We start from the raw sequence: 25,667 nt of genomic DNA, 5'->3' as shown, positions 1-25,667 counted from the left end.
TCAGTAAAGGAGAGAGTAGTTTGAGTTTGATTAAGTAATCTTAAATGGTTTACGGCAGCTTTTTATCACTTTGAGTCCTATTTTAATGGTTATTTAGATGAACTGACTAGTTTCAGTTTAGTTTTTCTTCAATAGTAGTCTTAGTTTTATCTAAAACTTGCCAGATTACTGAATAAATCTCACATTTTCATCAGTTTTCCTCGTCTTTTCAGTATTATTTAGATGAATGGAGTGATTTAACCCTGCAATAAACCGTATCGCCTTGTGGGAAAAATAAAGGCATATTTTATCTCATCTTATCTTATCTTATCTTACTTTGAATGAGTTCTGCTTTGGATTTGTCTCAGTTTTATGTAAACCTCGTTGATTTTTCCAAATATAACATGGTTTTTCTACAATATTTTGAGTTTTATTACATAATCTGACAAGGTCTGGCAAACCTGGACAACAAACACCAAACGTTTGTTTAGGTATAATCATCCATGTGCACCATAGCAATCAAATAACATTACAGCAAAACCTGTTTAACTAGAATCAAAGTACAAATATTTGAATGATTTCAGTAAAGGAGTGGATAATCTGAGTTTAAGTAATCTTAAATGGTTTACAGCAGCTTTTTATCACTTTGAGTCCTATTTTAATTGTTATTTAGATCAAATGACTAGTTTTAATTCAGCTTCTCTTCAATATCAGTCGTAGTTTTATCTAAAACTTGCCAGATTATTGAATAAATCTCACTTTTCATCAGTTTTTTTGTTCCTCTTTTGAGTATTATTTGGATGAATTGAGTGATTTTGAATGATCTGACTGTGGTTTATATCTGGGTTTTATGTAAAACTAACCAATTCTTCCAAATATGTTTCAGTTTATCTTTAATACTTTGAGGTTTACTAAATAATCTGAAAAGCTTTACATGACTTTTCATCACTTTTAGTCCTATTTTAATTGTTATTTAGATGAACTGACGAGTTTCACTTCAGTCTTTCTTCAATATCATTTAGTTTTATCTAAAACTTGCCAGATTATTGAATAAATCTCATATTTTCATCAGTTTTACTCCTCCATTTTAGTATTATTTAAATGAACTGATTAGTTTTAATTCAGTTTCTCTTCAATATCAGTCTTAGTGTTATGTAAAATTTGCCAGATTATTGAATAAATGTCACTTGTTCATCAGTTTTACTCGCTTTTTGATTATTATTCAGATGAAATTAGTGGTGTTGGATGACTTTTGCTTAGTGTTATGTAAAAATAATCAATTCTTCCAAATATAACTCAGTTTATCTACAATATTTTTATTTCTAGTAAATAAGATGACATGGTTTGCAACAGTTTTTCATCTTTTACTCTTACTTTAAAGGTGGGGTGGGAGATGTTTTCCTGGAGCATTTTTTACTATATTGCTTAAAATCCCCTTCACACCTCGATTACAACCAAATAATTAAATGCTCTAACACCAAAAAAAAAAAAAAATTAAGTCACCTGTGGAAGGGACAGGACTGAAAAAACACCATGCAATCATTTTAAGCGCCCAATTGAAATGATTGAACGGTGATATGTCTATTAAACTCAACTGCCATTTGTCCCTCCCCCCCTCCGTGCGTACCCCTGTTCGTGCAGGAATCGTGCGTTCTGAGCTGGAGCCGGTGTTGTGCCAAGGTATGTATCCCCGCTAAGAAGTGTATCCCCTGGCCGCGGGAGCGTACATTCATTCAGTGAGGGTGGAACTGTGACACTGCGCTATAACTCACCTAAATATAAGGTCAGTAGTCATATTTGCATTGTGTGAATCTTTGTTTAAATGCTCTAGTTTTATCCACGGGGTTTTGCAGAGTAAGACTCGGCTCTTCAATCAAACTAAAGGCATTAATTTGTACGTGTTATTGAATGTGTTATTGATTAAACTACATTGAAATCATGCTGAGATCAGTTTGTGTGGTCTAAACGTTAGGTAATGCACTTACAATGCAGGGGATCGACATCCGAATTCCGACTGGCCCTAATAAAGTGTTCTGAGCTACAGTAGTGTAAGAAAAGTGCGATAAATGCAACAGTATCATTTAATTTGATTGAATTTTTCTGATATAATGCAAACATGTATTTCTGCTTTCTGATGACCTGACAAATAATTTTATAATCCAAGAATTTGTATTGAATAAAATAAAGTCTGCTATTCATCCATCCATCCATCACTTCCGCTTCTTCCGGGGCCGGGTCGCGGGGGTAACAGTCAGAATTGTTGTGATTATTTGCTGGCCTCAATGGAAGCTACATGATTTCATGTGATGTGATGGACAGGTGAGGCCTGACCATCAACTGGTTAATTCTGTCTATAATTCAGACCATACCAAGTAACTGTAGTGAATATGGGCAGCTTAGTTACAAGGGGGCCACATATTACTTCAGAGCATCCCAGGTGAGGCCTGACCAGTGTGCTATAATTCATCAGATGTATTTTTGATTTATTAAACAGTTACCTAACTAAAGCGGACACATGAAAAGAGAATGAGAAGGCACGTTCCCTTTATCTGTTTTTACAGATGATCTCACAGACACGTCACTTCTGCGGGGAAGAGGAACACAACTCCAACTAGAGCTGGGTAATAAAAAAATTAAATTAAATTAAAGAACTACAAGTTATTAATATGAAATGTATTCTGCTATAAAGATACTGGCAATTGTCTTGGCTTCCCTTGTGCTACCCCAAATTCTAATTTCTATGCTAGAGCCAACATTTTAATGCATGCACTGTAAGCCCAGACTTTGCATTTACTAAAATGCTTTAATTACAACGTACTTAAATGATTTAAGTTTTACTACATTATTATAAAATGTTAAGTATATTCTACTAATTTGTAGACATAGTGGAAAGTATGAAAAAGTTTAAGTTGAATGGATTTAAATCACTAAGTTTTAGTCATGACCACACCTTTTTATCTCCGCATTGCATTGTGGGCATTGGGCATGTTGTTAAAAATGTGTTATTTTTATGTGCAGGGGTTCAGTGGGGTTGTGGTGTTAGTGTTAATTTGGACTTAATGTGTGTATGGCAATGTTTATTGACCTTTTTGTGTTTGTTTTTGTATTTTTGTAGAGCTGCACATGACAGAGCCATAAGCCGAACAATGGCTTTCCTGTTCATCTAAGCATGTTATCGAGTAACATAAATCTTTATCCTTTCCTAAATAGAAACACTCCCAGAACTTACTACCTTCCAAACTTCCAATCATGCTACAATATATAAAGTTGAATAATTATACAAAGTAATGTATTTTGCAAAATGTTTTAATTTAAATCAACTTGGAATTGAGTACAATTAACTGATAATACTAAGTCTAATGATTGAACAAAATAATTAACATTGCAACAAATTTTAAGTTAATTTAACTGGGCATTTAGTGTGTTGTACTTAAAATAGCAATTCCATTCAAATCAAGCATTTAGGTTTAATACACTCAACTTTTCTTTACTCATTACTTACATTTTTTAAGGCAACGGATTACCTCAGATTTTTTAAGTCAACTCACCTTTTCTGCTCTTACAGTGTGGATTTCAGCCACACTTCTATGTTCAAACATCTATCAGCAATAACACCATTTTAAACCTGTTTGTATGTTTGCCAGATTCAGTGTGACAATTACTTGCGGTGGTTCCATCCTATGTGTCAATGGGTCTCCAGCTGACAAAGACTTTCTGTGTCTGGCCTGCATTGCAGGATAGGTGCACTGTCTGTGTTTAATCGAGAAAAGTGCACTTCATTTAGCTGTTTCCCACCATTTGTGTGTTGTTTAAAAGTTGCATTATGGGATTATTTATGTAGGTAATATTTAATAAGTAAGTTTTCTGTTATTTGTATTTTAAAGTAATTTAACAATGTTTTTCTTCCTGTTAATTCTACATCTTTCTATAAATGCAATCTGCAAAAAGATGCTCTGAAATAATATGTGACCCCCCTGTAACTCAGTCTATGAAAGAGGAAAGCTGCCCATACTCCCTACAGTTACTTGGTATGGTCTGAATTATAGACAGAATTAACCTCTTGATGGTCAGGCTTCACCTGTCCATCACAAGGGGGAGACTTTACTTTATTCAATACAAATTCTTAGATTATAGAATTATTTGTCAGATCATCAGAAAGCAGAAATACATGTTTGTATTCTATCAGAAAATTTCAATCAGATTAAATGATACTGTTGCATTTCTAACACTTTTCTTACACTACTGTAGCTCTGAACGCTTTATTAGGAACAGTTGGAATTCAGACGTCCATCCCCTCCGTTGTCATGGCATTACCTAACCTGTTACAGAGTGGCAACATTATGAAGGACGCACAACACCAGACTGAATGCAAAAACAGGCATTTATTCATAAAAACAAGAATAAGAAAAGAAAAAAAAAAAAAAAAACAGCAAAAAGCTGTGTGATGGTGAATCTTCCGGTGAGCTGATGAAAGGACACAGTCCAGTCGGAATTCGGACGTCGATCCCCTCCGATGTCAGAGCATTACCTAACGTTTAGACCACACAAACTGATCTGAGCAAGATTTCAATGCAGTTTAATCAGTGACAAGTTGAATAACACGTACAAAAAATTAAAGCCTTTAGTTTGACTGAAGAGCCAAGTCTTACTGTGCAAAGGCCCGTGGATAAAACTAGAGCAGTCAAACACAGATTCAAACAATGCAAACAGGACTACTGACCTTAGATTTAGGCCGGGACCACAGCCGGACCCGGGACCGGGCTAATTATTGGACCTGTATTTTCTAAATGTAGCTCACTCAAAACGTTTTCTAGCATCTCTAACATCTCCTGACCCACCTTTAAGTGTTATTTTAATGAAATGACAAAATTAGTGCTCTTACCTTTTTCATGTTGTTAATCCACTGCTGGTCGTCAGCTCGTGCAGTTCGAAAAGAGAACGTGCTAAACCGTCCAACGTATTTATAGACCCTTTGCACCTATGCACCTACGTCACACTTATCACGTGACTAGGGGTTCAGCGCCATGGTGAAGGCAAAAGCAACACAACAAATAAACGAATGAGTGACGGATTATGGCTACCAGCACTGAAAATAAAGTGTTGGAGTAGTCCTGCGAAGTGACTCACCTTACTGGACGGCAGAAAGAACGCTATTTGGAGCAGCTAGCGATAGCAGGGCTAGCTACCGACCCTTCTCCCTCCTGATGTGTTTACGGATGGAGCAAAATCCTCCAGTCTACCAGAGTTTAAAGCACACGATCTGCACCATTATGTTCTAAATGAAGTGTCCCCATACACAGGTGCAGATCTAAAAGCATACAAAAGTCTGGATGATCCCAGTTCTTAGTCTCAGGTTAGATTACAGAGTCGCTGTACTGCGCTCACGGCAGAGGAATGGATCTCATAATGGTAAAGGAAAGATACAGCTAACGTTAGCTAGCTAGCTGTGTATGTTTTTAACAGGTTTTCCCCCAGCATGCCATCAAAACTCAAATAGACTGTAAGCAAAAGCAGCTCTAATTAACTAACACTGTGTAATAATGTTAGTGGCTGTCATAAGTAGCCTACAGTATTAGCTCTGTTGTTGAAGTGGCTGCCTTTCTACTATGTACACACAGTCATGTGTACAGTTCAGAGTATAAACACCTTTAGATGACATTGGGCGTGTGTCGGAGGATTCAGAAATGGATGCATCCAGAGCAGAACAAAAGTCAAGTGGAGAATCTGACTGAATATACTGGGGTTTTTTTTTATGACTTACATTTTTTATTTTCTTTTTCCAAACATATCACATCATCACGCATCTAACATTTACCCTTTCATGCATAGTGGTCACTAATGTGGACAGTTCTTCTCCAGCTGTTCTCTTATATATTCATGGGTTTAGTGGTTTTAGTTCCATATCAGCCAACACAGTGGACGCTTATGCATCATCTTATAAACTGCAATTCATACCATTACTGTAACTTTGCTGTTCTTGATTGGTTCTTGCGTGGAAATCAATTTTTTTTATTTTATTTTATTTTTTTTTGCATATTATCTCCATGAAGTGAGAAATAATTAGTATTAGAATATGTTAAAATGTGAGAAAACATCAGATTAGCTGCATTAAACATGGTTTCATTTCACTGTTTTCATATCACTTATGATATTGGGTTTTAAATACATGTTTCTTTGCTTCAAGAATAAAATTCATGATGTAGCTGGGTGGACATTTTTGTACATCCATGGAAAAAAAAAAACTCAATCTCATTGTTTTTTTCATGTCTAAGGAGGAATAAAAACAGCCAAAAAACTCAACTAAGGTTGTTATAATTAATGCATGAAAGGGTTAAAATTAGAATACTGAATGCACATTTTTAATCACAGCACTTATTTAGTTCTTGTTTTCTCTGAAATATTCGCATCATGTTTAACATAACTGAATTTTCACTCTGCTACTCTGCACATCATGCTGAAATTGACTCTACTGTAGTCTGTAAGTGTCATTTTAGTTCAATAGAAATTCGCCCATGTGATTTGTGGTTTTCACATTTACGACAATAACAGATCTGAGTTACATGTGAACAAAAGGATCAGAAAGGGGTCACTTTTGGCTGGATTGTGAACATAAACTCCACACTCAAAAAATTGATTTGCTCAATTTACATAAGATAGTTATGTAAACAATTTCCACATAACCGAGTTATGTTCAAACAAATTACAGTAGCCAACTCACTAACGTAACTTTTACTCAACTACATTAAGTAAAACCAATTGAACAACTCCTTGTAGTTCCAACTTAACTGCCTTGAATAAGCAATACTTATAATGTTTCATTGTATTAAAGTGGTGAATTTATGTTGGATTTACTAGACCTAGTTATGTCAACAATTTCCACACAATGTAGTTAAATAAAAATCAAATAACAATATTATGTTCTGTGAAAACATTTATTGCACAGATATCACAAATATTTTAAACCACAAACAACATTTTTTCAACATGTTATTCCCCTTTGTTATAGAATTTTTAATATAGTTTTTAGAAAGTACCCAATGAAAACAAATGTATCTTAAGAAGACCTGCAAAACCAAATGAAGCACCAAAAAGCAGAATAAAAGCTGAATCCCTCACAATTCTGAACACAGTGAAACCTTAGTGTAATATGAATCGTGAATAAAGTAAACACATTTTTGTTAAGTAAAAGCACTCAAAATATTTTGCTTCTTGCCACTTCAGGGGCCTGTTTTACAAAACTAGGATAAGGGATTAAGCCGGGATATGTTGGCTATCCTGGCTCAACCTATCCATGATCTGGTTTCACAAAAGCAGGATAGGGGAAAGCAGGATATGTTTTGATATAAGTTACCATGGAGATTTAGTCTGTGGAGCTCGCCTGGTCCAGACCAGGCAAAGTTCCAGGATTTATTTTATCTCATCCCTCATCTCAGTCAACAGTCACCACAAATGGAAACCAAAAGTTATTCCACTGCCCATTAAACAATGGAATCACAGTAACTAGACCCACTTTCAGTATTTAAACATTTGTGATTATTAATTTCAGTAATTTTATATAAATGATGATTTTAGATGATTTTGCAATCATTAGATCAGTTCAGTTCAATTGTTTATTCAGACATTTCAAACATTAGACATTTATGCAGATACAATTTTTAAAAACTAAAGAGTCTGTAAAGGAATAGGTTGAAGCCTAAGATCATTCTGCTGACCCCCCCCCATTCATATCACCAAACAAAATTAAATAAAATAGATACCAATGCCTTCAGCTTAGTAACAATAGAAACAACAAAAAACTAAACAATTCAATAGTTTGAGAGGAAAAATGAACATTCACATTATTCATATATTTTCATGACATCTAAACATAGTTTTAAACATAAAGTGTTGTACAGTCTTTGAACTCAGGATTGAACTTGTTCCAAACATTTTCTCCAACACAGACTAAATGTCTTCGCATTTGTTCTAACAGAAGGTTTATTGAACACATGACTTCCTCTGAAATTAGAAATAATTTCCCATATTTTAATCAAGCTCTGAATATGAACAGGCAACCGATTTTTTAAATTTTCAGCATGAATTGTTTTGTTTTTAAGTAGACTAAGTTACCGAACTTTAAAACTTTTAGTTTGATCATTAACTGATAAGTGTGTTCCCTATAGGACACTTTATTGATCAGTGGTATTGGCCTTTTCTGAAAAATGTTGATTGGATTTGTGTTAGTTCTGTCTGTATTCACCCACACCTCCATGCACTACAACATCTTCATTTCTTTTGTATAGTTATTCCAAAGAATTTGATTACATTCCCTTTCAGTCTCTGTATTATTTATACTTAGGTAACTGACAGTTTCCCATAGACTATATATGTCATATAAATATAAATGCACAAAGAGTAGCATGATGTTCCTTTATTGAATAAGGATCAATCAAAGCATGTAAAACCATCAGCTCCTTTAAACTGAAGTCACACAGTGGCTGTACAAGATAGAAAGAACAGAACCAAAGCATATAATAGAACAGAAGAATAAATACACATTTAAAGGTAGAATACAGCCCACATGTCTGTACACTGAAAGAAATGCAAGACAAATCCATACGTAACAAATGAACAGACAAATGAATGGACGCAGTAGCCTCCCTGCAACACAGTACACACAGTATATACACAGTATGTAACACAAACATCGAAACAGGCCAAATCAATTTAAACTGAATAACGAAAAAAAACCAAACACAAATTCCTCTACCCCAGCAGGACATATTTACCTTAAATCATGCACCTGAACTAAAATAATTGAACACATATTGGTCCCTGGCCAGTTGCCCACTGCGGTCATCAGGGAAGATGGCAGGATTTTCCCAGTCTATGTGTGATGCACTTTTTTGGGGGGGGGGGGGGGCTCCCTCCCTCTCCTTCCTCAGGCCACATTGTGGAGGACAGTACAGGCCACAGTGATGTCACATGACCTCAAAGGGCTGACCCTTAAGTGGTGAAGACAGTGAAAGTGTTCCTTCAGGAGGTCAAAGGTCATTTGGATCCTGGTCCTTGTCCTGGTATGGGCATGACTGTAGGCCTGCTGTGGTTCCTGGGGGTCTGTATATGGTGTCAGGAGAAAAGGATGGTAGGTAGACCCCCTGTCCCCCAGAAACACACCAGACAATTCACCTGTCAACACAAAACCTCACCATCACAACCTCATAAATACAGAGACATTCTGGACACAGATCTGATGGAAACAGTGGTTGTTAATAGAGGTTGTGTGGCTCACCTTGTGATAGGCGCTGACAGATTCCAGAGGTCCGATAGACTCAGGAGTCATGGACCAAGCCAGAACCAGAACCAGACCACTAAGACACAACACTGATGAGACAGTCAGCATGGACCATCTGAAATGATAAGATGAAGAATATTAAACCAAACAATGAACATCACAAACAATGAACAGTGTTCATTAACCCATAAAGGCCCAGCACTACTTTAGTGTCAGTTCACAAATGAATTTTCTCCATATCTAACCTTTCTTAAGTGATTTATCTCCATTTGTTATAATATTATCTTCTGTAATTTGTATTTTATCAGTATAAATCAGATATTTTCTAGAGATCGACCGATATGGGTTTTTCAGGGCCGATATCGATTATTAGTAGTTAGAGGAGGCCGATAACCGATATTTGGAGCAGATATTCATTTGCAGTAAAAGTGTAAAAACTGGTGTAAAAAATTTTGAATAATGCAAACACTGAACTTCGTTTAAATGCCTAAAGCATGTTTATTTAATCAAACAGAAAATAATAGCTCCACACAACAAAAATACAGGGAGTTAACAGGCTCAGTAGCAACTCTTGTAAAGTTAAATAAAAACTTAAACAGCTCCCTGAATTTTTTTCACAGTAAATGAAGCAAAATTGCACAATAACTGAAATGAGTTTGATCTTTGTTTTAAGTTGGAACAAGAAGTGCAGAATTCCCTGGCTCAGCAGCAACTCTTGTAAAGTTAAAAAAAATTTAAATAGCCCCCTGGATTTTTCTACAGTAAATAAAGTAAAATTTCAATATAACTGAAATGACTTATCTTAATTTTAACTTCAAACAAAAACAAAAAGTGCAGGGAGTTCTCAGGCTCAGCAATATCTCTAGTAAAGTTAAATAAAATCTTGCTTCCAGAGGTTTTATAAAGTAATAGTATATAAAACAAAGTTCAATAAAATTTGCATAGAAGTGTGTGTGTCAAATCAATTAGTAGTCCCAACTGAGCAGCATGAGATTGTGGTGCAAAAAGCAAAGTTGTTCAGCGTGCTCTCCAGTGAGACGGCTTCTCTTGCGTTCCAAAATTGTAGAGACTTCACTGAAGATTCGCTCACTTGGGACTGATGAGGGTGGTGCATCAAGAAATTTTCTTGCTTGTTTGGAAAGTTGCTTGAAGCGCCCCTCATTCTGTCTCCACCACTGAAGTGGATCCCCATTCCGCCTGTCGATCACTGGCTCCTTCAGGTACAGCTGTAGCTCATCCTCAACGCAGCTGCTGGGCAGCTGGTCATCAGTGTGGGGTGTCAGCAGAGACGTGAACATCTCATCAACACGGCTACAAAAGGATGTGTGTTCTCTCCGTTGCCTTTTGTGGGCGTTTCCGTCATTTTCGTGTGTCCCACATGCAGCAGCCTGCTCCTCCACACTAGCCTCCTCAGCAGCTGCCTGCTCCTCCACACTAGCCTCCTCAGCAGCTGCCTGCTCCTCCATACTGGCTCCTTCTGTTACAGCATGTTCCTCTTGAGAGGTCTGTTGTGTGGCAGCGTCTTCTTCCTCTTTCAACCACACTTTTGCCTTGCTCATTGTCGTGGCAAAGGAGAATGCATGACTCTTATAACGAGGATCTAAGAGACAGGCCAGCACCACAGGCTTTGTGTCTTCTAATTTTGAGAAACACTTCTCCAGGCTCTCCCTCATGGCTTGCCTGAGTGTTACAATGCCTTTAGTGGAGGGCCCCTCATTATCTTGAAGTAGCATCTTCAACACAGTCAGGCATGGAATGATGCAGGATGCTGATGTGTTACTGTGGCTCACCTGTAGTGTCACTTCCTCTATTGGTAGAAGAGTTTGAATTAAATTGGACACAAGGTCCCACTGTTGAGCAGTGGGACTTGAAAATCCTCCATGTTCACCACTGTAGAGGCAAAGCGCACGCCTCTGCTCCAACATTCTTTGCAGCATGTGGAGCGTTGAGTTCCACCTCGCTGGAACAGCCTGGGTTATGTTGTGTTCTGGTAGGCCAAGTCCCCTCTGAATGTTTCGCAAACGCTGTTTGGCCAAAATGGAGTGGTGGAAATGTGTAGCACATTTCTTAAGCATTGCGATGACATCTGTGATGGCTCTTTGACTTGACAGACCATCATGCACAAGTTGCAAGGTGTGAGCTGTGCAGCTGAGGTCTGGGAGTTCAGCAAGTCTCATTCCCTTAACAATATTTGCGCTGCTGTCTCGAAGCACTAGTGTCACACGATCTTTGCTTATCTTCCATTCCTCAAGCATACTGAGGAATGTGTCTTTCAGGTATTCCCCAGTGTGGGACCCTTGCATCACTCTTGTATTTAAAACAACCTGCTTTCTTGTCCATTCATTGTCAATAAAATGGCATGTCAGGCTCATGAGAGACTCTGTCACACCAGACCAGCAGTCTGTAGTGAAGGAGAGAGAGTAGCCAGCATTTTCTGGTTGAATCATGGCTTTGATCTTGTCCACAACTTTGTGGTGAACTTCTTGCAGCTTTTCAGTTCAATAATACTTCTCACTTTTCAGTGCATATCGTGGCTCTGCTGCAGCCATAAGGCGCTTAAAGCCAACATCAGACACCACTGAGAATGGTTGGTTATCAGTAACTATCATCTCTATGATTAGTTTGTCCATTAGTTTAGACCTGTTTTCTGAATTTGTCCACTTTCTTTGTTTATCAAACATGCCCAGTACTGTTGGCTGCGATGAAGTTGCCACATCTGTATAAGATGCTGATTCGACTTCGCGTTTCTTCTGACCAGTTTTGTATAAGTCAGGGTGGTGATTCCTGAGATGGGACCACAGGTTGGAAGTGTTTTTACTTTTTTTTTTTTTATTGTTGCTCCCATGCTGACTTCACCATTGCATGTTTTGCACACAGCCTTCCCTGGTGTTGTTGGCTGATTGAAATACTGCCAGACTGCACTTGTAGACTTCTGTCCATCCATCTGTAACAAAGGTTTGAAAAAAAAAAAAAAAAGACAAAGTGTTAAAGGTGGGGCCATATGCTGACATATGCTCAACTCATCATGCTTAATTTATTACAGCATTTGGGAAGCCTCAAGATGATTTCATTATTAAATTTTATATTTTACCATGCAATAGCAGGGACCCTGTCATTCAAAACTATGTTGCTACATTATTAACCCTTTCATGCATAGTGGTCACTACAGTGGACAGCTGTTCTCTTGTATATTCATGGATTTTGTTGTTTTAGTTCTATATCAGCGAACATAGTGGACACTCACACTGCAAAAATTTAAATCTTACCATGTGTATTTTTCTCATTTCTAGTCCAAATATCTCATCACACTTAAAATAAGACAGAATCACCTAAAGAGGAACTTTTCACTGGGATAGAAGAACTGATTTATAGACAACAGATCTGGAAAATCTGATTTCAAGAAATCTTACCAAGATAATTTTTACTTGTTCCATTGGCAGATTTTTTTTTTTTTTTTTTTTTTGCTGGAATTAATAAAAAAAAAAAAAGTTACTCTTTTGGTGATTATGTCTTATTTTAGGAGTGATGAGATATTTTGACTAGAAATGAGAAAAATACACTTGGTAAGATTCAGATTTTTGCAGTGCATGCACCATCTCATACACTGCAATTCATACTGCTACTGTAACTTTACTGTTCTTGATAAACCTGATCTGCACTAACATGTTTGAGTGTAAATCAATTGCTTGTTATTGTTATTAAAAGGTAATTAACAGGGGTTTTTTTTTAACTTTTTTATTTTTGCATATTATCTCCATATAGAGAAATGACTAGTGTTAATGTGTGTTCAAATGTGAGAAAACATTAGATTAGCTGCATTAAAAATGTTTTCATTTCATAGTTTTCACACAGTTTATCAGTAAATATGTTTCTTTGCTTCAGAAATTAAATCCATGGTGTCCAGCTGAGTGGACATTTTTACAACTCTATGAAAAATAGGTTCATAAAAACAATTTCAATTGCATTGTTTTTTTAATGCCTCGAGGAATAAAAACACTCAGGAAAAAAAATCTTGATTAAGGCTCTCATAATTCATGCATGAAAGGGTTAATGATTAATATGACAACAGCTACATAAAAAAGTATAATAGTTGCTATGAGTGCAGTTAAACTCCTGACAGAACACAAACAGCCTTTAGGGCTTTAATGAGCACACACAGGATTTAAATTGTTCCACCATTTTGTTCATATAAATCACTTCTGAATTTTACTCTCTCTCATCTTCACTTTAATTTTCAGATCATAGGACTAGAAAGCTCACAACAACGTTAGTAATCGTGAGGTGTAGTTTTTCATGTGACTTTGACGCAAACACACTATTCTGCACATTACATACATTTTCTCCATTACTACTACATAGTGTGCAGAGCGTTGAGAACCAGATTGATGAACTAAGGTTATGGTAAAAGCTCATCAGCCTCCACCTTAGCGTGCTTCCCTAAAACAAGTGAATGGAGTTTTTTATGCGCTCTCTCTTAATCCCACACACATGCTTTTCTATCACAGACTGTTTTCATCTCCATATTTTCAGCAGTCTAATTCACACACGTCAGGAGGTAATCTGAGTTAGCAGAGCTGCCGTTAAGGCCTAGGAAAAAAAATGTTGTGTTTCCGGTTTCAGTCCTGAAAAAATTAGGGTAGGTAGGTAGGGATTCTTTTTTTTTTTTTTACACTTAGGCCCAAACTCTAGTGATCCAACTAATACAATGCAGTAGAACATAGTAAAACTGAAATGTATGGAGACACATCACTCAGTAAGATAAGTGGAGTCACATAGTTTCCAGTTATAACATTTATTCAGTCTGTTTCCAATTCAAAACTGCTTGTCATGTGTAATGATGGATAATTTTCTCTCCAAAGTTGAAATGTAGCTACTGCAAATTTAAACTTCTGATTCCAAGTTCTATATCCTAAGCGGTTAACCTGAACCTGCAACAAACATCAGGGACTAAACCTGAACCTGCAACAAACATCAGGGACTAAAACTAGTAAAACAAGACTAGAAAAAGAGTCACTTGTGAATTGGTCTCTGACAGACGGCCCTGCAGCCCTTACTGGCACATTACAGGCACAAGGGCAGGACAGTCTTGTACTGACGCTTCATACTGTCATCGACCTCTGCATTTGGTGATGCACAATAACAACACAAGTCCTTCCTTCCACACTCTGATCCATAGTATGCTGTCTCTATTCTGCTCTCACAAGTAAGGCTTGTGCGAACAAACACGACACTGTGAAGCAAATGGTGCGGTGGTGTTGCCATACTCCCGCAGGAGTACTCGTAGTCAGAGTACAAACATGCTAGACTAGTCGTCTGTCTCTGTTAGTTTTCTTGTAGAATACACGAGACGTGGCTTTCGGCATTCCACACATTCTACTACAGCACGACCATTCTGAGCTGAATACTTAGTGGCATCCATCGGCGACAACTCCTCTTCCACAGTCAAAAATGATGCAGGTCTTTTGCCGGTATTGGCGTGTACTAAGGTTGGGCAGTCAGCTTCAGTGGTATCCAGTGGGTACACCTCCATGAAGGGCATGTAGTGGTCACCACCTGCATCAAGCTGTGGTTCTGGTAGCCACCGGAGTTGCTCCTTGTCAAGGGTAGGAGGTTCACAGCAAGCTCGGTCTTCACACTTGCGTACCTGGAAACTAAAGACATACAGCATTAGGTAAAAAAATAAAGTGTTCACAGCAAGCTGGGTCAGCATACTTGTGTGCCTGGAAACTAAAGACATACAGCATGAAGTAAAAAAATACAGTGGGTAAATTGTATCTTAAAACTTGAGCTATATACGTGTGCCAGATTTTGAAATAGAAGCTACATGTACCTGTACTGTGTTTGGCGGCAGTGTTGTTGTAGCCAGCTGGTGTACGTGCTCGACTTCTTAGTGTGCTGCTTTTGAGGCTTCGTGACATCGAGGTCTGGGAACAAGGCCTTCAGCACTTCAAAGAGTTCCTCCATCTCAACCTCGGACACAGGATCCATTACCTACCAGTAAGAAGAGTTAGTGAAGTTCTAAATAACAAGTACAACTGTCAACTATCATTTTACATGTACTACAAAAATGTAAGAAAAAAGAAGTGTCTTCACCTGAAACGGTTTGTCCTTCAGGGAAAGTCTACTGAAACGTGACATCACCAAAGCCTGCACAGGTTCAATGGAGGACTGCCATCCGTCAGCCAGCTCAGGGTGTTTCTCTGCCAGACTTCGTACATCTGCCATGCTGCCTACAACATGCAAAAGATATAAGAAAATATCAGTATATTACCTTACATATTAATTGGGCCCTCTAACCAGAACTCTTAACCAGAACTTGTAACCAGAACTCATTATCAGAACTCTATGTTGTAAAGTCTACACAAACCAGCCTGGGTGAGAAGCTTCTCTAGCTGTTCACTCAGGGGTTTCCTCTCTAGAGCAACATTCTGCAGTCCTATGTTGAGGATTGACATGAGTCTTTCTGCAGGATTGATGAAGCTCTGTCCAGGGGCACATCGTGCGAGTATGAGGAGGTCAAAGTCCACGACTTTGAACAGTGCAATGTGGGCGCATTTAACGGATTCCAGCGTATTCCTCTGATCTGTCCCGCCATCTGAGTACTTGAGAAACACCTTAGGTGTGTCCTCCCTCTGCCTGAGCTGCTTCAGTATTGCAGCTGTGTGTCTGAAAGGACTGGATGCTTGGAAGATGGAGTCATTGACCACAACAGTAACTGTCCCGCGATGAAAGGACTTGTGTGCATCCTCCGGTATGTCAGACTCATGGTACACTGATGGGGTGAGGCTCCCTTTGTGGCGGAGATCGTGGTCCGCTGCACTGAGAGTGGTTGTTGATGGTGCCAGTGTCTTATTCCCTCTGACTTCGGTGGATATTGCCAAGTCAGGGTCCCCAACAGGCACTTTGGCTTTATCGTCGCAAAAGAACAGTACAGCAACATCCCTCAGCATAGTTGCCATTTGCTTCAGATACTTAAGCAAGCACGCACAGTAGTGGGCATCTGGGTGGAAGGCACACAACTGCCGGCGCTGGATCTTGTACTGAACATCTATCTTGGATGTGAATCTTGTTGCTGTCTTTAGGTACGGGTTTCTTGGAGAGAACTGTAGACGAACAAGTGCTGACGATGAGTAGGTGTGCCTTCAGGACATCGTTCCTCTGTTTGCTGCATGAGATCTTTAAGTGACAGCCACTGGGAGAAATAGGCAACATTGTGACACCTGTCATCCGCTGCTGTCACCTTGTCCACCACAGCCTTCATCTCCTCAAAATACACACCATAAGTCCCACCTGGTCAAGGGAGGACAATCTATCACCATTCGTACATGCATATACACATGTACATGTACTGTGTGCTTGATCTGTACACCTGCACTGGTGCATATACATTCAAAAAAAAAAAAAAAAAAATTAGCAGCACCAGATAAAGTTCACAGCTCTAGGACCAGTGAGGTGAGGTGAGGTGAGGCTCCAGGACCACTACTTACGTCTTCCTTGTAAAGTACCCCCTACTTAACTCTGTAATAGTTGTAGTCTACAATACTGGAACTTGTTCAGAAACAATGACAGGCCTAAACTGTAACAATTTGTAAGTACAGGAAAGTGTGCATACTTGTGCAGGAAGACATCAGAAACACCTACACAGCCCTGTGTATGTACATAACGACCAGTATGTTACTACAGCCTCACCTGGTCTCCCAGGGTTTACTTCTCTGAGATCCTTCAACAGGCCTTTCTCTCCCAGAAAGATTAGCTTGAGCCGCTGCTGTGTTTCTGGGTGTGAAGCTGCTGCATCATCCAGTGCGAGCTCTTTGTAGATGAGGTCAGCCACTGAAGGAGCTAGGTGGGCAACATTGGACAGTTGCTGCTTGAAGTGTCGCAACATCTGGCGAGTGTGAATTTGGGGAAGACAGGGTCTGATTGCTGCCATGACCTTTGCAGCCTGCGTCAGCAGCTCCGACTGTGACCTGGTTTCTTCCAACTTTCACGATGTACAGCACTGTTGTCAGGGAACCTCCTGGAATATATCTAAATCAGAAAGCTTTGTTTCAGTAATTCAGGGTTCCTTCTGTAATGGGTATCTGGAGCAGAGCCACCCCCCCCCCCCCATTCCCCGAGCCCCTTGTCAAAATATGCAGGTTGTTTATATGAATAAAAATTTAAAAAAAATGTATAGATATAATATGTGTGTGTGTATATGCAGGTGATATTTCGAACCCTGTATGCCCTCTTATGGTAGATCAACACAAGTGATACATCTCTCTACATAGCTTGGATTTTATTGTATTCAGTAATTAGAGACACACCTGTAGAGGTTGACAGGGTATGATAGCTGCAAAGAGGCGATAAACCTGTGGCGCTGCAGACGAGTCTCAAAAGGAGCCACCACGTGTTGATCTTCATCAAACAGTACCGGTTCATGTAGTTCAGCTTCTTGCATTCTCTTGTCAAGACCCCTGTACTGCATTTTGACCTCTGAGCTGCTTGTTCGATGTTCCACACTGCAGTTGTTCTCCAGTTCTCTGACCGGGTGGTCTGATAAGTGTCTCTCTGTCTGGCTGGTCAGCATCTTGTCCAGATGTTCTTTGTAGGCACTGAGACACTCTGCTAGCTTCTCAATGTCATCATGGAGTTTCACCCAGGCCGCACTTGACTTCATCACAGGGCGGTTGCACAAACTGTAGAGTGCCTGAGCATGGGAGTTGAGCTGTGTACTCGACATCTGTTGAGCCTTCATTTTCTTACGTTTGTAGTCATTGTACCCTTGGTACTTGTCAAATGCTAATGGTACAGCTATCACACTTGGCTTGTGGAGGGCAGCATCCCTTATTACTACATGTTGATTTGTCACATACCATAAGGCATTGCAGAGGACCTGTAAGATTGAAAGAGGAAACATGTCAAAATTGCAACAGCGACTAGTAATATTATCATAGATTACCCAGCATGTTGCAAAGCCATAATTACTAGCAATTTCAGAACTACCTTTGCCAAACCTTTGTTAAAAAAAACATGACTAAATATGTATCTACATTAATACTATCTACTGCCACAAAAATGCAGATCTACCTATTGAAAAAAATGTTTAGGTCTCTGAAAACAAACTTTTAAAAAATGACTATACCATCTGCCGTGACAGCATCACAAAGCATAGCTAGAGGTGTATATGAAAGGTTTTTTTACCTGAATGATGTATGCTCCCTCACTTGTTGCCTGATCCCTGGCAAAGAGGCATCCACGTGCTGTGAAGTCTGACACAAGATCATTGAAGAGTTCATCTTTTCGCGTTAGGCCCTCACTCTGTCCAGCACTAAATGAAACAGAACAAGAGTAGAACATTTAAGAATGTTACTGAGTAACTTTCACTGGCACTTCTTCATGACATTTAAGAATATTAAGTACTGAGTAATTTTCACTCACACTTCATGTTACCTGCAGGTGTACAAAGGTGTATTTTGAGTCCTGCTCAGTATGTGATTATGCCTTATGATTGTACACTTTGTAGCATATAACAGACAGGACAGTCTTAAATTGTAGGGTTTATGATTCCAAAATATGAAACTAATGTCAATATCCACATTCTAAAATATATGACAAGAAACATAATTACCTGCTTGTTTTCTTGGGAGGTGGCACTTTTACTCGTGACATTAACACATCAAAGGCACTGACTTGCCGTTCCTGCTCTTGCCCAGCACCACTTGGGCAAGCCTCATCCCCGCTACATTCGATTTTTATGTGGTCTAGTCCAAATGTTTGTAGCTGGGACAGTGTTGTGGTGCTGCAGTCATCCATGTCGACACCTGTCCATTCCTTTGGTGCCTTTCCGCTTCCACACTGTACCCGGGGTTGAACTGCGCTTCCCGGAGGAGGGTGGATGAAGTCAATTACCCCCGAGACTGCTGTGTCCGTTGCCATACTTTTTAACACTTTTTTTTCCGGTTTATGTGAACATTTCGCACGGTGTATGAGCCAAACTGCCTTACTCTGTGGCCCAGCCGTGCATGTGCCTTCCGCCATTGTTATTCCCACTGCAGCGACCTCAATGCATCTATTATTTACGGATCAAAAGTCATTTTCTCCTTGGACTAGTCCATGTTGTCACAAAGTGATTGTCTGCTTTTACATAACAATCATTGCAGCATTTAGAACAATGACGTAGTTTTTATCTTCATTTTCGATTATTTTGACAATTTTTAATCAGTTTACAGTACCTAATGACATAGATTAAGACCATATCGTAAGCCACACTTGGCCACTATTCCCCACACGTACCTCCTCTAACAATGGAATGCGCCACAGTCACATGGCCTTTGTGTGCCGGGGGGGGGGGGGGGGGGGGGGTCGTGCGGAAGAAAATAAAGAGGTGATACTCTTTGAGCTATTTTGCCCGCCCAGTTGAGCTATAATTTGTCAATGGAACACATTTTACGTTATGCACAGGTGTTGGGTCACACATGTTACTTTGTGAACCTACGATGTCCCGTCCTTCAAAGAATGTTAATCAAATTACCGCGCATGTCGCACGCCAGCAAACAACACTTTGAAACCCCTAGTGTGAAACCCCCAAAGCCTGGCGCGACTTGGATCTGTTCCAATCCTATTAATTAAACCCAGATATCATCGTTGAACCTTAGGCTTGGTGGATGTCTTTATTTAACCTTTTCTATTACACTAGGAGTAAGCAGAGCATGTTAGAAAACCTGTTCTACAATGTTTCATCACTCTGGTGTCAGATCGCAAAATTTATGTCCCCTGCCAGCGGCCCACCCCAAAAAAAAGGCTAGGGTTGGCAGGTTTTTCTAGGGTCGGTCGGGAAACCGGAAACAAAACATTTTTTTTCCTAGGCCTAATGTTTACTCTGCTCTGACGTTCTTCTGCAGCTCACTGTAACATTAGTAGCAGTTGAGAGATGTAGAGCACAAGGATGTTTAGTACAATTTCGGAAGAGTTTTCTGCGTTTACCTTCGACACGTGCTTTTTCTCCGAAGCTTCTCGTACAAGAAAACTTTCCCTCTCCGTGGTGTGTATGTGAGGACAGCTTCCGCTTCAGAGGGTCCGCCTCTGCTGCTTAACCAATCAGAGGGCGCGGGGTGGATAGTGCTGGAGACAGAAGGCAGGAGAGAGAGGCGCGGCTGCATCTGAGCCGAATTAACCCAAAATAAACCCAAATAAATTGATTTCTTGATATCAGCCCATCGGATTAAAAAAGGCCGATACCGATATCCGTCAAATTTCCAAATATCGGCGCCGATAATCGGCCCGGCCGATAATCGGTCGATCTCTAATATTTTCCTATATTTAATTCACTGATCATGTAGATGTTCATTAAAGCTCAGATTAAAGTTGATGGTTATTCTATCAGAAACAGATCAAACTGAATAAACTGTCTTTTTCAGTCCAATCATTCATTAACTGAACATAAACCCAGTGTGTCCATCCACTGTCATTGATCCAATTCCATGGGTTTTACAGGTGAATCAATGCTGTAGAAGATGACGGTGTTTCCACGTTCACTACGGAGCCTCTGAACGTCCAAATGGGTCATATCTGATGACCATGAAAAGATGAAGTACTGTATTTTACACCAATTATTGACATGGATTAATAGGATTAGTGGATCAACAGGGATTAAACAGTTCAGATCAGTAGTGATTGATGTTTGGGTCTTTATGGGTTAATAAACAATATCAAAGTCATGAATCATGATAAGATAAAACAAGATAAGTTTATTTATCCCAAAGGTAAATTCACTGAAGTCAGTGAGCTCATCTATTTATCAGAGTTATTCAGTCTGATGCAGTTACATTTACAGTTTCACTCACATCTACAGTCAAGTTTAACTTACAATTTCACAACTCCGTTTTCACAGATGTTAATTAACTATTTGGGTTATAATTGTGATGGTTTCAGCGGAGTGGTCAGTGTGTGTTTGTGCTCTACTTACTCATTCAGGTGGTCTGTAGTCCTTCGCCACGCTGTCTCTGGTTGTTTTTGTAACTGTGGTGGTGTTGTCTTTTTTTTTGATTTGGTCCTTTACTTCCTCGTTAGCCAAAATGAGGAGTTTTGCGTCCAACGGGGTAAAGTCCGCTGCTCTAGTTACCATGGTGAATCTGTGATCGATGCCGGGGTCTATTTGAGGAAGCCGGGTGCGCGCATCTATCAAGGATGAGTTCCACCTGGCTTGATGAATCCGTGTCCATTCATCCTGGCTTGGTCTTTGTGAAACCGATTAAGCCTGGACTCCCATGTTTTGGATTTGTTGAGCGCGGCTTAGTCATCCTGGATGACGGAATCCTAGTTTCATGAAACAGGCCCCAGCACTGTAGGAGTAAAACAAAAAAGTGCACAGAGGTCTCCAGAATTAACGCATGAACTAAAAAAAACCCCAAAAACTAGTCCACCATGGTCAGTGAGGAAAAGGCATTTTCCACAAACGTTGCCAAATCTTATGGCGGGGAACTTGGAAATTTTGTTTATGGTGCTGTGACCAAATGTTGATGTTTTGATTCTCTATCCTCATTGCTACAACTATCAATATTCACCTATCACTCTCCATTTCTCCTTGTCTCTCACTCTCCATTTCTCACTGTTGATCTCTTCTGCAACTTCTCATTTGTATTTTTTGAGGTTGTGTTATGTTCCTTTTGTGAAAGTCCGTTAAACATTTAGGCATCCGATCTGCAACATTGAATCCATTCTTCACAGTTCAACATGCAGATCCAAAGACAACACAAAACCTGTCTAAGATGTTCCTTCAAACAGTTTGTTCTTTAGCACTTGTGCCTTCGTTGAGAGTTTGTTGCCATCTAGCTCCATGATAAGTTTTTGCAGAACCTCAAATGTATACTTCAGGTTGGTTGGATAGCTCAAGTCAAGTGAGGACATGAGGCCAAACAAAATGGCGACAGCATTTGCAATGTTACCAATGTCATTGAGCACATCCACCCCTTCCATGATTATTCCAACATCTGTCAGCATATCTGTGGGCTCTGCACCTTCAACCTTGATGGCAAAAATTCCCAGGACTGTCTGGCCCATAGCCCCTCTGGTTGTCTTCAACATCCTCAAACACAGAAAAAAATAAACCAGTTACAATATACACATCAGAAAAGCACCATCATTAAAGTACCAACTTTCGAATACAAATAATAATAATTAATAATGTAATAGTCGACAAACTGCTATTAATGCAATTTCACTGAAAGGATTTTTATTATGGAGAAACCAGAGGACAGAATACTTACCATATACTCTTGAATGAGATGGTCAGGGTCTTCATTGAGGTAGACCATGAGTGCTTTGAGCACCCAGGCTCTTGTTTCAACAGCATCAGTCTACAGCAGCGAACAAGGGGAATGTATGAGGTTATATTGTTATTGCACCATATAGCAATTATTACTACAGATCATCACTGTTATACCATAAGTAAGCAATGCTTTTGCAACAATATACCCGCAGCTGTTTCGCAGTCCTAAGGCCCCAACAAGTGCCCAGCTATTTTTATTTAAGAAAATATTTATACTGAAGAGCAGATTTGTGTATAATGAATGAAATAAAAAATACCTTATCCATGTCTCTCATGATATTCCTTATTTGTAGTCCTGCGGCTCCTCCTTTCTTTCTGAAGATGGTCATCAGCCGTGTAGAGTGATGATCCAGCTGTAGCATGAAGTTTGACCTCAGTGGGACAGTGGTGATGCAAGTAAACTCTGCTTCCACCTACAGACATTTAACAGTAAATATAAAACTAGAAGCACTCGGAGAGCGCAGACCTCCGCCAAGGCTGATCAGTGGCGCCCCCCGTGGGCCCCCCCACCCCCGATCACCACCAAAATTTAATCATTTCTTCCTTATCCCATTTCCAACAAACCCTGAAAATTTCATCCAAATCTGTCCATAACTTTTTGAGTTATGCTGCACACTAACGGACAGACAAACAAACAAACAAACAGACAAACCCTGGCAAAAACATAACCTCCTTGGCGGAGGTAATAAATAGCAACAGGACACAGGTCAATTAAAACCAAACAGAAAAACTGGACCAACGAAATGTTCTTGTGACATTCTAAGATAAAAATGTATCCCATAATCAGGTAGTGTGATTCTAAATTAATGCAATTTTGATCCACAACATGGAGATCCATTAGTTATTTTTTCCAAAGTTTTTTAACACGTTGGATTCTTTAGCTTCATTCCAATGACCACCACATACTTGCAGTGCAACAAATTTGACAGTTTTTTACATGAATAAAGACAGTTCATCTTGCATCATATGAATTAATAATGGTAATTTTCACCTTGGGGGTAACATTAGAGCAGCATATAGATTCTTTTAATATCGAATAGATTTTTATCATAAAAAAAAAAAAAGACAAGTGTCCAATTTCCCTCCGTGAATATTGGTATTATGATTTACTCATCTGAAAGTAAGCCAAAATGTCTATGTTGTGAGTAAACATACATTTAAGGACATAATATTATGACTGAATCTTCTGCTATTGCAGGCCTAGTGAAGATTCCTTTTGTCATCCCTTTTCCCCTTAAAAATGTAATAAACTGACCTGGACAATTTAAATAGGTACATGGATAGGGGCGTTTGCGGCCAAAGTGGCCATGTTTTAATCTATAGTGTTTCAGTAAGAGATATCTTGATGTTTGTTCTGCAGCACACTCTTTGCACTTCCACATTCAAAATACTGAAGACACACAACCAAACAAAAAACTAGTACCCCATATACAGTATTAGCTTTGTGTCTCTGAATAATTTAAAGATTTAAAGTTAATTTGAGTGCATTCTTGGTAAGAGATAGTGTAGAAAATAAAATAATGTAAATAATGTAGAGAGATACTCTGGAGAAGGCCCTGCACGTGTTTTTTTTTTTTTTTTTCATGGAAGAAGGCCCTGCTGATGATCCTGCAGGTGCAAGCTTTTGTAAACAATTTGTGATAGAAGGATTCTCTGCTGGTTGTGATATGAAGTTCCGTGACTGGCTGCTGACCCTGCAGACCATGTTAGACCAGCTTGGTGCTGGCTTAATAACTTCTGGGCAGTACGCCCAGACCATCTAGTAGCTCATCCAGCACAGCTGCACTACTTAATTAAAAAAGAAACAAAACAAGTGATAAGAAGAAACAAAACAAGTGATAAGAAGACCAAAAATGACCTAGTGTGTGTATGCAGCAAGTAGGGTAAACAGCACAGATGTGCCTGACCAAAGATGGTTTTAATGGGCGGAGCTTCCACAGGTGATAGAAACCGTGGGATGGTTTCTGCCAGTGTAAAAACACCCCAAACCTTCTAGAAGGATGGGAAAAAAGGGTATAAAAGCTTGTGAATTCAGAACGACGTCGGCTCTTCTCCGGCGAACCATCCCGTGTGTTTACTTTGTGTGCTTCATGAATAAACACATGTAAGGCTCTGAAGACTGACTAGCTCGGCTCATCTTTGATACAGAAGTGTCTGTATCAGATCACCACTTAGCAATGGCGGCTGCTCGTCTTTCAGACAGGGGAAGCTCATTGTTGGCTTACATAAAAATAAATAAATAAATAAAACTGTCAAGCTATTTAAACATAAATTCGGCCCTCCGTTCCTTTTTAAGAAAATGGTCAGTGACCTTATCGTACCAAGTAGGCATCTTTTCCAGGGACTGGACCAGTGTCCTCTCTGCTTAGGATTGCCTTGGCCCATTGTGTTGTGGGTGTAAGACTTCAGCCTTTTTAAACAAGAGAAGCTTCTTTCACTCCCACCTAGCCGACAGTTTGATTGATTTAACTATCTACAAAACGATATTAAACTGAACAAGAAATGATTAAATTATGTAACCGCAACAAGAAAACGCTGAAATTATGATAAATTAAAACAAGGAAGTCCAATGAGTGTGTTTTATTTACAGTGCAAGAAATGAACGAGTAATTTCGTAGTGGTTTCTCGCTCTCTTTCACAGCAGAATGTGCGACGGTACTAAACTGAACTGTGTCAGTGAAGGAGGGGATCTGAAACTAGCTGTCAATCAAACGGGATTCAGCCTTTCGACTGATCCTCTAATCAGCACGTGAGATTCTGGCGTCCAGCCCGGCCGAGCTCCGCCCACAGCTCCATTCACCCCCAGAGACTCCCGGCGTCCGGGGGCGGGACAACATCGTGGCATTTATCCAATTACGGTCCAGTTTTGACGCAATGAAAAAAACTGTTCCACTCAGTCCCATTGAAGCCCAGAGACGCCCGCAGTCTACGGACAAATGCACTGAGCAGAGATCGAATGAGAAAACAGCGCAACAGGAATGTATGAGAAGTGAACAACATCGCGTCCGTTGATTTGTGATAAAGCTGATTCTGAACGAACTCATCTTGGAGATGAACGTGTTCTAACGCATTTGTAGTCAATAAAATGTCAACACAGCCGTGCAT

General features: G+C 39.4%; 1 long non-coding RNA gene across 1 annotated transcript in view; it reads left to right on the top strand.

Moving 5' to 3' along the window:
• Positions 1-4,185: 4,185 nt before the first annotated feature.
• The window catches only part of LOC115429214 (uncharacterized), a 39,053-nt gene continuing 17,571 nt past the window's right edge, over positions 4,186-25,667 (top strand). Inside the window, exons 1-2 of the long non-coding RNA XR_003936743.1 lie at positions 4,186-4,264; positions 10,120-10,123. This is a non-coding gene — a long non-coding RNA (uncharacterized LOC115429214). The remainder of the gene's footprint in view (positions 4,265-10,119; positions 10,124-25,667) is intronic.

This window comes from Sphaeramia orbicularis, chromosome 12 (assembly GCF_902148855.1).
Source record: "Sphaeramia orbicularis chromosome 12, fSphaOr1.1, whole genome shotgun sequence".
NCBI classification, from domain to species: domain Eukaryota; kingdom Metazoa; phylum Chordata; class Actinopteri; order Kurtiformes; family Apogonidae; genus Sphaeramia; species Sphaeramia orbicularis.
The sequence above is the reverse complement of the archived record's forward strand: the minus strand, read 5'-3'. Positions and strand labels throughout refer to the sequence as shown.